We start from the raw sequence: 13,279 nt of genomic DNA, 5'->3' as shown, positions 1-13,279 counted from the left end.
CATCATCTCCTCCTCCATCCCAGACACCATAGATCCGCTGCAGTTCGCCTACAGATCCAACAGATCCACAGAGGATGCCATCGCCCACGTCCTACACACCACTCTCAGCCACGTGGACAAGAAACAGGGTAACTATGTGCGAATGCTGTTTGTTGATTACAGTTCAGCGTTTAACACAATAGTGCCCTGCAGACTGTTCACAAAGCTCAGGGATCTGTCTTATCTTGTTTTTATTAAGTAGGCTTACCTTTTTTTGGGTTCGCCTGGTGTTCTATTTTACCCTGGACTGTTGCTCGTACCCACACTTCTGTGATCGGGCTGAAGTGATTCTCTGCCCGAGTGTCGTGCTGGGACTCTAAATCGCCTGGGTGGCCGGTCTCAGCCGGTGGGGAGCCAGACCGGCCTACGCCTGAGAATAATTATTACCAGCACGAGTGGTAGTTTGACCCGTGGGGAATAAGCCTTTCCCGTGTGTGTGTGTGTGTGTGTGTGTGTGTGTGTGTGATTTCTTTTATTAAAGTTATTAAAGTGTGTTTTAGTCTTTTTATGATTTGTAGCGAGCCTGACGCTCAGTGTCCTTTTATTCTTTTAACATACTTTTCTGTGTTTTATTTCAGTGAAGGAGGACGAGCCAGTGGCCCTGGGACCTCAGGTGGTGGGTCGTTTTCACACTTTCTTTTGTACAGCACTGGGTGGTCTGCAGTGATTCTTTTGGTGTGATTTTCTTTTGGTTCCACGGCTGCTGGTAAGTCCAAGTTTCACGATTGTTTATTTTTACTGTAGGACACTGTCAATAATGACGCTACATCTTGACTTTTAATATTTTATTTATAAAATATTATTTATAATATTTTATTTATTTCTATAAATAAAACTGTTTTAATATTGGAAGCCAACCTGCCTCAGTGTGCATCCTTGAATCTGTGCGGTCTTCTTTTATTCCTTTTATTTATTTTTCTTAAATATATTTCCTGGGGGTGTAATTCCCCTAGGTGGCGTTGTCAAGTTTATTTATTTTGTTCATAACCCCGCCGACCACTTGGTCACATTTGGAAAAGAGAGTTTATTACAGAGAAATGTCTCTTTCCAAAATAAAAGCTATACTATCCGCTTCTTCTGGGCTATATTCTCAGCAGCATATTAAACAGCTGTCTAAATGACTCGGCTAAAGTTAGTAGCATGCTTGCTTGTTTTTTTTCTGCTTCCACTTGTCTTTGCACTAGGATGATGTCGGCGTAAATGTGCAGTCATATTCGTTGTGTTCCCACTAGTGCTTTCAGGTTAATCTCGTTGAAATGACCTTAACGCCACAGCACGGCAAATCTCCGTTAACGAGCTACCGCCCATCGCCCCGTGCATGGGGCTAGACGGCCAACACGTTAACGAGCTAACTGCGCTAACACACTAGTTCCCACCCATGTAATTGAGCATTGCGTGGCACATCCAACATACTGTTTTACTTTAGTCCATGACTCGCTTACCTTCAGGGTCATACATCACATGAAAACCAAAATAATTCCAAACGCCAGATCTGAATGAGGGTGGGGGAGGTCCATGTTACAAGGAGAGCTTAACTTCTGTCTCGCTAGCTTGCCCTGCGCTCTTCCTTCTGACGATGCTGTCTGTGTTGAGCGCTCAGTGAATCTGCGTTCGACTACTCCGCCTAGGCTGCACTGTCGAGCCTAGGCGGAGTAGTCGAACGCAGATTCACTGAGCGCTCAACACAGACAGCATCGTCAGAAGGAAAGTTGATAAAATAAATTACAAATGTTGTATTGTTCGATACATATGCGTACCGAACCGAAAGCACTGTATCGAACGGTTCAATATCGATACGAATATCGTTGCACCCCTAATATATATATATATATATATATATATATATATAGTATATACATTGGGTGAATGTGCAGTAGTAGCAGCAAGCAGGTGAATTCTGTACATTAATAAGAATAGACATCTGACTATTTTACAGGATAGACAATATAAACATATTTAAAATTAAAGTAATTTGAAATGTACATTGTTCCTTTTTTTAGTATCTGGAAGAGAGTCCTGTCTCAGTCAATTATAGATGATGTGAAATGTTCCGCATCTTCCTTGCCCGGAAGATGCGGAACCTTCTACCAGATTGCAGAAGTTGGAACAGTTTGTTGCCAGGATGGGACGGGTCCTTCAGTATCTGCGCTGCTCTAGTCCGGCATCTCCTGGTGTAGGTGTCCTGAAGCGGGGGGAGAGCAATCCTGCAGCAGCGTTCTGCTGTACGGATCACTCTCTGGAGAGCTTTTTGGTCCTTCACACAGCTGTTCCCAAACCACGATGTCATGTTCTGTGTGAGGATGCTCTCCACAGCGCCTGTATAGAAAATCCTGAGGATCTTTGGAGAGACCCTGAACTTCCTCAGTTGTTGTAGGTGATACAGGCGCTGCCTAGCCTTTTTGGTCTGGACCTGAATGTGGGCAGCCCATGTCAGCTCTGAGGAGATGTGGACACCAAGATACTTGAAGGACTGCACCCTCTCCACTGGAGCTCCATTGATGATAATGGGCTTGTAGTCTCTGTGCTGACCCCTTCTGAAGTCCACCACCAGCTCCTTGGTCTTGCTGACGTTCAGCTGGAGGTGGTTGTCCTGGCACCACGATGCCAGATTCTTCACTTCATCCATGTAGGCCGCCTCATCGTTGTTGGAGATGGCACCCAACACCACTGTGTCGTCAGCAAACTTCACAATGGTGTTGGAGCCATGGGTGGCCACACAGTCTGAAGTGTAGAGGGAGTAGAGCAGTGGCGAGAGGACACATCCCTGAGGTGCTCCTGTGTTGATTGTGATGCTGTTGGAGAAGCACCTGCCCACCCTCACCACCTGAGTTCTGCCAGTGAGGAAGTCCAACACCCATGCACACAGACGGCTGTTAAGTCCCAGATCCCTGAGCTTTGTGAACAGTCTGCAGGGCACTATTGTGTTAAACGCTGAACTGTAATCAACAAACAGCATTCGCACATAGTTACCCTGTTTCTTGTCCACGTGGCTGAGAGTGGTGTGTAGGACGTGGGCGATGGCATCCTCTGTGGATCTGTTGGATCTGTAGGCGAACTGCAGCGGATCTATGGTGTCTGGGATGGAGGAGGAGATGATGTTCTTCAGCAGCCTCTCAAACACCTTCATTACTACCGAGGTCAGTGCAACGTTCAGGGATGAGGGTTTGCTGTTCTTGGGCACAGGGATGATGGTGGATCTTTTGAAGCATGTGGGGACCACAGACTTCGCCAGGGACTCGTTGAAGATGTAAGTGAACACACCTGCTAGCTGGTCAGCACAGCAGCGCAGCAGACGGCCGTTGATGCCGTCTGGCCCCGCCGTTTTCCTTGTGTTCACTCTCCTCAGTGCCGCTCGGACGTCATGCTCCGCGATGCTGGTCACCGGTCTCTCGCTGATGACGTCACTGTCCTCGGTAGTCAGGCGGTAGATAGCATTAGCCGCCTGGCTAACCTCGAAACGGGCGTAGAACTGATTCAGCTCGTTGGTGAATGCTGAGTCGGCGTTGATCGGCGCAGTGTCCCTGGCTTTGTAGTCCGTAATGGTGCGTAGTCCGTGCCACATACTCCGTGTGTCGCCCTGGTGGAAGCGGTACTCCACACGTTCCCGGTACCGCGTTTGGCATCTCTCACCGCGTGCCGCACGCCGTATGAGGCCGCTTTGTAGGCGCTCATATCGCCAGTGGCGAGACCCGCGTTGTAGGAGGCGGTCCTGGCGTTGACTGCAGTGCGGATCGATCTGTCCATCCACGGTTTCTGGTTTGGGAATGTGGTGACTCTCGCAGTGGGGATAATCTCCTCCGAATTTGAAAAGGACCAAAGTTCTTGGTATGAACCTAATGCTAGTCGTATTCGTAGATTCATGCAACATGTGGAAACGTGGGTTAAAGCAGCTGAGGAGCGCACAGAACAAGCTAGACAGTGTGATGCAGACATCCAGCCTTCCGACAGTGTTTCTGTGATGTCCGCTGCATTAAGCAGTAAAAGCAGGAGGCGCAGGTCAGCCGTTGGGAGCCAAGTGTTCACTGCTTCCTCAGTACGCCTCAAAGCTGAAATGGCGAGAGCCACATTGCTTGCACAAGCAACTGCTCTCAAACAAAAACAAGAGCTTGAACGACAGAAAACTGAGTTGAAAGCAAAAAGAGAGCAGCTTGATCTGCAAACTGCTATTGCCGCCTCTGATGCTAAATTAAAGGTATTAGAGAATTTTGAAAATGAGCGCTCGTCGCATGTGAGTCCTGCATACCCAACGACTATTGATTCTGGATTCATACCATTACCTGTAAGTCAAACTCCAGTCACCAACACAGAAAATGGTTATGGGGAATTCATGCCTTTACAAAATCACCCTATTGGTACGCAGCAGTCTAGAGTGGATTTTGCAGCAGATGAGCAAGCAGTTGAAACACTCTGTACTGTTATGACACGTCAGAATAATATAACTGAGCTGATGGTGAAACAACAAAAAATGATGACATTGCCACCTTTAGACATCCCTACCTTCAGTGGTGATCCTCTAGATTAAGATAAGATAAGATAAGATAACCTTTATTAGTCCCACACGTGGGAAATTTGTTTTGTCACAGCAGGAAGTGGACAGTGCAAAAGTTATGACGCAAAAATTAGAATACAATAAGAATAAATACAGTACACAGCTGTACAGAATAGAATAAAATAATATACTATATACAGTAGAATAAAATAGAATAAAAATATACAATAAGATAAAAATAGAATACGAATGCTATATACAACTGAGTAAAAATACAACGATGCCAGAAAAGATTATTGCACTTAGTGTTATTGCACATGTGTGGATGTGTGTGTTTGTTCAGTTAAAGTCTTTGTTGTGGAGTCTGACAGCAGTGGGGAGGAAAGACCTGCGAAATCTCTCCGTCCCACACCGTGGGTGCCGCAGTCTCCCACTGAAGGAGCTGCTCAGTGCTGTCACAGTCTGCTGCATGGGGTGGGAGACGTTGTCCAACAGGGATGACAGCTTAGCCGCCATTCTCCTGTCACTCACCACCTCCACTGGGTCCAGAGGGCATCCTAGAACAGAGCTGGCCCTTCGGATCACCCTGTTCAGTCTCTTCCTGTCCCCAGCAGAGATGCTGCCGCCCCAGCAGACCACACCATAAAAGATAGCAGAAGCCACCACAGAGTCATAGAAGGTCTTCAGGAGTGGGCCCTCCACCCCAAACGACCTGAGTCTCCGCAGCAGGTACAGCCTGCTCTGCCCTTTCCTGTAGAGGGCGTCTGAGTTATGAGTCCAGTCCAGTCTGTTGTTCAGATGAACACCAAGGTACCTGTAGCTGTCCACAGCCTCAATGTCCATACCCTGGATGTTCAGTGGTTGCAGTGGAGAATGCTTGTGCCTGCGGAAGTCTACCACCAGCTCCTTGGTTTTACTGGCGTTGATCTGGAGGTAGTTCAGCTGGCACCAGTCCACAAAGTCTTGAGTCAGTCCTCTGTACTCCTTGTCGTCCCCATCAGTGATGAGGCCGACTATTGCAGAGTCATCAGAGAACTTCTGCAGGAAGCACTGGGTGGAATTGTTGGAGAAGTCTGCAGTGTAGATGGTGAAGAGGAACGGAGCCAGAACCGTTCCCTGTGGGGCCCCCGTACTGCAGACGACCCTGTCCGACACACAGCCCTGAGTCCTCACATACTGTGGTCGGTCGGTGAGGTAGTCCAAAATCCAGGTAGTGAGGTGATGGTCCACTCCAGAGTTCTCCAGCTTGTCCTTCAGAACCGAGGGAAGAATAGTGTTGAAGGCACTGGAGAAATCAAAGAACATGATTCTCACAGTGCTTCCAGCGGTCTCCAGGTGAGCGAGGGAACGATGTAGGAGGTGAATGACGGCATCATCCGCGCCAATGCCAGGCTGGTAGGCAAACTGAAGTGGGTCCAGTGATGAGCTTGTTAGGCGCCGAAGCTGAGCCAGGACCAACCGCTCCAGGGTCTTCATCAGGTGGGATGTCAGAGCCACCGGCCTGTAGCTGTTGAGGTCCTTGGGGCGTGAAGTCTTTGGCACTGGTACAACACAGGAGGTTTTCCAGAGCTGTGGGACTCTTCCCAACCTCAGGCTCAGGTTGAAGAGGTGCTCCATCACCCCACACAGTTGGTCCGCGCAATACATTTGTAAGCGCCTTTGAGCACGGAGTAGAGTCTCACACTGAAAGTCCTAAGGACCGCCTCTACTTCTTAGAGCAGTTCACTAATGGACAGCCGAAAGAGCTAATAAAGAGCTGCCTTCATATGAAGCCAGATGTAGACTATAACAAGGCTAAACAGCTCGTTAAAGAGCACTTTGGAAATGACTGCAAAATTGCTGTAGCCTACATGAACAAAGTCTCAAACTGGGCACCTATCAAGCCAGAAGATGCAGAAGCCTTAAATGCGTTTAAACTCTTTCTGACAGCTTGCTGTAACACCATGGCTGAAGTGAGTTACATGGAGGAACTTGATAATGTCGCAAGCTTGAAAGCCATTGTAGCAAAACTTCCATACAAGTTACGTGAAAGGTGGAGAACTGTTGTGTGTGGTATGCAAGAGCGAGGCGACAGAAGAGTCAAGTTCAAGGATTTGGTGGAGTTTGTTAATAAACAAGCCAAAATTGCACTTCACCCTGTTTTTGGTGACATAAAGGATAGCACCACTGCTAAACCATTCACCATTAAACAAAACAGTAACAAGGATCAGAAAAGGGTTGTAATGAAGAAGTCATTCACCACCAGTGCCACACCATTGGACATTCAGGAGAAAGACACAAAGCCAATGGAAAACACAAATTATGTGAAACCCACTCCACAGGCATGTCTGTTCTGTAATGGTGGGCACATCATAGACCTGTGTGGTAAGTTTAAGGGCAAGCCACACAACGAAAAGCTGGAATTTTTGAAAGGCAAAGGACTGTGTTTTAGCTGTTTGAAGCAAGGTCACATGAGCAAACTTTGTAAGAGAAAGGTGAGCTGTGAGGTATGTTCTCTTGCTCATCATACATTGTTGCATATCAAGAAAAGGGACACAGATGCTGACACAGAGAAGAAAACTAAGAACAGTGAAAGTCAAACGATCTTAAGTGCCTTTGTCTGTGCAGAGTCTGAGGATTGTGGGCCAACTGGGGCCGGGGAAGATGACTACACACTTGCAATAGTTCTTGTACAGGTCAAAGCCAAAAAGGGAAGTGTAGTAGTGCAGACTTACGCCTTCTTGGACCCAGGAAGCTCTGCCACATTCTGTACAGAGACATTAATGGACAAATTGAAGATCACTGGAAGGAAAACTGACATACTACTGAAAACTATGAATGAAGAGAAACCTGTCTGTACTCATGTAGTGTCAGGCTTGGAGGTCAGTAGTTTATCTGGTGACGACTTTATTGATCTGCCAGATGTCTTTACACAAAGGACAATACCTGTAGGAAAAGAAAACATACCCCTACAGAAGGATCTCGAAAAGTGGCCTTACCTTAAAGAAGTAAAACTGCCTCGAATTGAGACTGACATTGGATTGCTTATCGGAGCAAATGTACCTAAAGCAATGGAGCCATGGGAGGTTGTAAGCAGTGTAGGTAATGGACCGTATGCTGTAAGAACCAAGCTAGGTTGGACTGTGAATGGACCTTTGAGAGAAACTGGCTGTCATGCAGACAAGAGAAACCCAGCCAAGGCTAATGCAAACCGCATATCAGTGAGCCGTTTAGAGAACCTGTGGCTTCAACAGTTCATGGTGGATTTTCCAGAGGGAGGAAAACATGATGAAGTGGAAATGTCAAGAGAGGACCATTAGTTTATGGACATGGTCATGGAATCTGCAAAACTGATGGATGGCCACAATACAATATGTCTACCTCTGAAGAACAGATTGGTCACCATGCCAAATAATCGCTCAGTCGCTGAACAATGAGCACATAACATGAGGCTTAAATTTCTCAGGAATGACTGCTTCCGACAAGAGTACACAGACTTCATGGAAGACCTTCTTAAAAAGGGCTATGCAGTACAACTGTCAAATGATGAACTGGCGCACAAAGAAGGAAAAGTGTGGTATCACGCCGTGTACCACCCTGTGAAGCAGAAATTAAGAGTTGTGTTCGACTGTGCAGCATCCTATCAGGGCACATCCCTGAATGATCAACTTCTTCAGGGTCCAGATTTGACAAGCAGTCTCATTGGTGTTGTCATACGATTTAGAAAGGAACCTGTTGCAATTATGGCAGACGTTGAAGCAATGTTTCACCAGGTGAAGGTGCCCGACGGTGACTCTGACTTACTCAGGTTCCTCTGGTGGACAGGTGGCGACTGCAATCAAGCTTTGACTGAGCACAAGATGACTGTGCATTTGTTTGGGGCCACATCCTCACCCAGTTGCGCCAATTTTGCTTTGAGGAAGTGTGCTGAAGACCAGAGTAGGCAGTTCAGAGCTGAAGTTGTTCAAACAGTCCTGCAGAACTTTTACGTTGATGACTGTCTCAAGTCTGTCGCTACGGAGGAGGCAGCTATATCAATGTGTCAAGATCTAATGAAAATCTGTGCCAACGGAGGCTTCCATCTCAACAAATGGGTGAGCAACCGAAGGAAGGTGCTTGACTCCATCCCAAAGTCTGAACTGGCAGCAGAAATGAAAACCCTGGACCTGGATCATGGCAAACTTCCACTTGAGAGGGCCCTTGGTCTCAATTGGTGTGTTGAGTCAGACACATTCAGATTTAAGATCAACATCAAAGATCGCCCATTCACAAGAAGAGGACGCCAGCAGTCTTGCCAGCAAAGATTATCCTGCAGGAATTGTGCAGATTGAAGATCGGGTGGGATGACGACTTACCTGAGCACATAAAGAGGCGGTGGACTGACTGGTTAACCAGCCTTCCTGCTTTGGAACACTTCTCAGTTGCAAGATGTTTCAAGCCCAAAGATTTTGGAAATGATGTATTTGCACAACTACATCACTTTGCAGACGCAAGTGAGGATGCATATGGCTCAGTCAGCTACCTACTCATGCGTAACACGAGCAATGAGACACAATGTGTATTTATGATGGGCAAGTCCAGAGTGGCGCCTCTCAGGCCTCCTACCATACCCCGTCTGGAATTGACTGCTGCTACAGTAGCCATTAGGATGGATAGTGTCCTGAGAAGAGAGCTACAACTGGACCTTGCAGAATCAGTTTTTTGGACAGACAGGTGGTGCTCCAGTATCTCCGGAATGAGACCACGCGTTTTTGTACGTTTGTGGCAAACAGAGTTGCAGCTATCCTGAAAGGCTCTGATGTGAAACAGTGGAAACACATCAGCACAGACAAGAATCCTGCTGACTGCACCTCAAGAGGGCAAAGAGTAGATGAATTTATGAAGAACAGAACGTGGGTGTCTGGGCCAGATTTTCTTCGCAGTCCAGTGGAGTTTTGGCCTAACACTCCACTGAATTGTTCGGAAATCACTTCTGGTGATCCTGAGATCAAGAGAGCCACAGTAAAGAAGATAGAGGTGGAGGAAAATGTTGCTCCATTCAAGAGACTGATAAATTACTTCTCATCATGGACAAAGTTGAAAAGAGCGGTGGCGTGGTTCCTGAAACTTAAAGCCTTACTTTGGAGTCTCTGTCAAAAACGTAAAGAGCAATGCGTAACCAGTGTGGAGAATAGCTTAGACAATGATCGACAGCTGAGGCAAAGTCAGATTGACAGTTTCAGGACAAGCTTTAAGCCTACACAAATTTCAGTGGAACACCTGAATCAAGCAGAGCTCGATATAATCAGATTTTGCCAAAAGGAGAAATTCTCGGATGAGGTTTCAGCTCTACACAAGGGACAAAGTGTGAAGCGCAATAGCCACTTATACAAACTGAACCCTGTACTACAGGAAGATCTGTTGAGAGTTGGTGGAAAACTGAGCTGGGCAGCTATGCCGGAAATTGCTAAGCAGCCTATTATCCTGTCTAGAGACTTTTACATTTCTGACTTAGTCCTCCAACAGATACATAAAGAAACTGGGCATGGAGGGCTCAATCACATGCTCTCTGAATTGCGACAGAAGTTTTGGATCCCAAGTGCCAACACAGCCATTAGAAAGATCATCACAAAGTGTGTGACATGTCGTCGCTTGCATGGGAGAGTTGGGAAACAACTGATGGCTGATCTTCCACAAGAGCGAGTGTTGCCAGATGATCCACCCTTCACCCGGGTTGGTGTAGACTACTTCGGCCCATTCGAAGTAAGACGTGGAAGAACCATCTTAAAAAGATACGGTGTTATATTCACTTGTTTAGCGGTTTGTGCAGTGCACATAGAGCTGGTCTCATCATTAGACACAGATTCATGCATAAATGCAATCTGGCGCTTCATAGCACGGAGAGGACAAGTGAAGGAGATTCGCTCAGATAATGGGACGAATTTTGGTGCTGCCAGTCGTGAGCTGAAGGAAGCAATCACTGACTGGAACACTTCACCGTTTCAGCATCTATTTCAACAGCATGGAATTAAGTGGACATTTAACCCTCCCACTGCTTCACATCATGGCGGAGCATGGGAGAGGTTGATAAGATCAATACGAAAAGTGTTGAATTCTACTGTGAGAGAACAAGTTCTGGAAGAAGAATGCCTTCATACAGTCTTATGTGAGGCAGAGTCGATCATCAACAGCCGACCAATCACCAGGGCATCAAGCGACCCAAATGATTTGGAGGCTCTGACACCTAATCATCTTTTGTTGTTGAAAACAAAACCTTCATTGCCTCCAGGATTGTTTGACCAGAATGACCTCTACTCACGACGTAGATGGAAACAGGTGCAGTATATGTCCAATCTATTTTGGAAGAGATGGATTAAAGAACACCTACCTCAAGTTCAAGAACGTCAGCGGTGGGCCACAGCATCAAGAAACTTTGCAGAAGGAGATGTCATTCTTCTTGTGGACGACTGTGCACCACGAAACTCATGAATTATGGGAAAGATCATCAAAACAGTTCCAGACAAGAAGGGTCTCGTTCGCCGAGTCCGGATAAAGACAAAGACTAATGTTTTGGACAGACCCATCACCAAGATTTGTCTGCTTGGGGAATCTAAAGGGGCTAGTGGTAAAGACTAAGCCCCTACGATAAGCCATGTGCTAGCAACCTCTGGCTCTTTCCTTCTTTCTCTCTTTCCTTCTTTTCTTTCTTATTCTTTTTCATCTGTTCTTTTGGAAATGAAGAGAAACCAGCCTTAATATACTTTGCAAAGCTGATTGGCAAAGTATTGGACAATTCATTTGTCTATAAATAACATTTTGTCATATGTTTAAACATTGGATATGTCTAAACGTGGTTCATATTAAGTTTGTAAAGTTAAAAAAATGTGGTAATTGTTCTAAGGCAATACATTATTAGAACAATTAGGGGCCGGTAATGTAAGCGCCAGACGTCTGCTTTATATTTTTATTTACGATTGAGTTCATGTTTGTTTTATAATTCATAGATTAATTACATAAGTCATCTTTTCAGGATTAATAAATGTGAAAATATATGTGTTTACATAAAGTAATTTTAAGTCACTGTTTTGGGATTAGAACCTAAAAGAGGGAAGGGGAGGAGCATGGACAGAGAGGTTAGGAGTTTCACGGTTTTCTGAATGTGTGCACAGGTAGTTCTGGATAACTGCTATTTTTTGGAACTTTCATGCTTATTTAGGAAGGAGTTCATTGTTACATCTTCAGTTTGTAATAAATAAACAGTCTTCAAATCATAATGCAACTGGAAGCATTTCTTTTGGAAACCAGGAACACGCGTCAGCCATAGACTCCCCTTTTTTGAACTTGGTTTATTGGAAATTACCCTACACCAATGTTCAAAGTGAAGATCTGAAGTGGAGGGAACGAGGAAACACGTGGACAGAGAGGAGGTGCTGTGTTTAAGAGCAGGAAGAAGAGGGAGGGTTATCAGGCTGTGGTTCACAGAGGAGCAGTTTGAGAGCGATACAGCAGTTTTTTGTTTTTGACGCTGTCACCGGTACGAGATTTCGGAATGGCACCACTTACCTCAACATCCAGTTGTGAAAGCTGCATCAACCTGAGCCAAAAAGTGATCGAGCTGGAACAAAGGATATCCACGCTATACCAAATCCGGGGGGCTGAACCGGAATGAAAGTGTCTGGAGCACACTAAGAGATATTTGGAGATTGTTTGAGAACTGGATATCAGCTCATCTCACAGTTGCTATCCAGGCTTGACGCCTTCTTTTGGTAACATCCGATACATAAGCTTCCTCATGTTGCTTCCAGGTGGAGAAACAATGACAAGATAGCCCATTTTCAAGCTTATTCCCTTGCTGGTCATGCAATCTAACACAGCAAGAATGAACCATAGCTGGTGTTATCGTGCTATCGCTCCTCTTTCGCTAGCGCTTTGTTTGGCCCAGAAATATGGCGCCTCAAACAAAAATCCTGGCCACGCCAACTCCCGTGACATTACGCTCCAAAACCCTATCTGTTACTCCCTAAAAGCAGGTATCATATACTTTTCTTGCTCTGTTGTTGCCTCTGTTGTCTTTTGAATGTTTATCTCGGGAATAGAAGACAGCCTTCTCTCAGGACAACATACTGATCTTTGAAAGACCCTCACCAACCACTAATGTTACATCCACCAGGTATTACACAACAACCATTTCTTTGTCAAGCAGGAAAAATGTGAGTTTCACATTTATAGTGAAATTTCCAGGGTTCATTGCTGAAAAATGTCCGACAAGTGCTGACTGAAGGCAAGCACACTACCAGGACACTGCTCCAATGATTTCTGAGATTTGCACATTTCTATTGACTGTTTATAGGGACTATAAAGCTTTCTTCAAAGGGTGGCCTTCCTCTCTCGTAGAGATCGGGTGAAGAGTGCAGTCATTCAAGAGGGCTTCACTATACACTTTATACACATCTCCGTACAATTTTTCTATACATATTTCTGTACATTGTTACCTGAATATACGAACTTCAGTTTCTTATGTTTAAAGGGACACATATTTTATTTAAAAACAAGATAAGACAAAACAAGACAAGACAGCAGACTCCACCAAGGAGGAGTTCACAACAGCAACTGAGAAGGCAGTCCACTCTTCCAATTTAGGTTGGACAATTTACCATGGAGAGGTGAGTACAGCAGTGAACCCTGAAACAGATAAGTGTAACCTTAAACTCTTATAGCTATGAATGCTAATAAAAGTAGTTCTAACAGCTTACCCCAGGACCGGAGGCACTATACTCTCATTGGTGGAGATAC

General features: G+C 45.6%; 1 long non-coding RNA gene across 1 annotated transcript in view; it reads left to right on the top strand.

The window, feature by feature from the left end:
* Positions 1-222: 222 nt before the first annotated feature.
* LOC145425560 (uncharacterized) overlaps positions 223-13,279 on the top strand; it is a 270,059-nt gene continuing 257,002 nt past the window's right edge. The window contains exon 1 of the long non-coding RNA XR_013906281.1: positions 223-745. This is a non-coding gene — a long non-coding RNA (uncharacterized LOC145425560). The remainder of the gene's footprint in view (positions 746-13,279) is intronic.

This window comes from Astatotilapia calliptera, chromosome 3, assembly GCF_964374335.1.
Source record: "Astatotilapia calliptera chromosome 3, fAstCal68.1, whole genome shotgun sequence".
Taxonomy (NCBI): Eukaryota; Metazoa; Chordata; class Actinopteri; order Cichliformes; family Cichlidae; genus Astatotilapia; species Astatotilapia calliptera.
The sequence above is the reverse complement of the archived record's forward strand: the minus strand, read 5'-3'. Positions and strand labels throughout refer to the sequence as shown.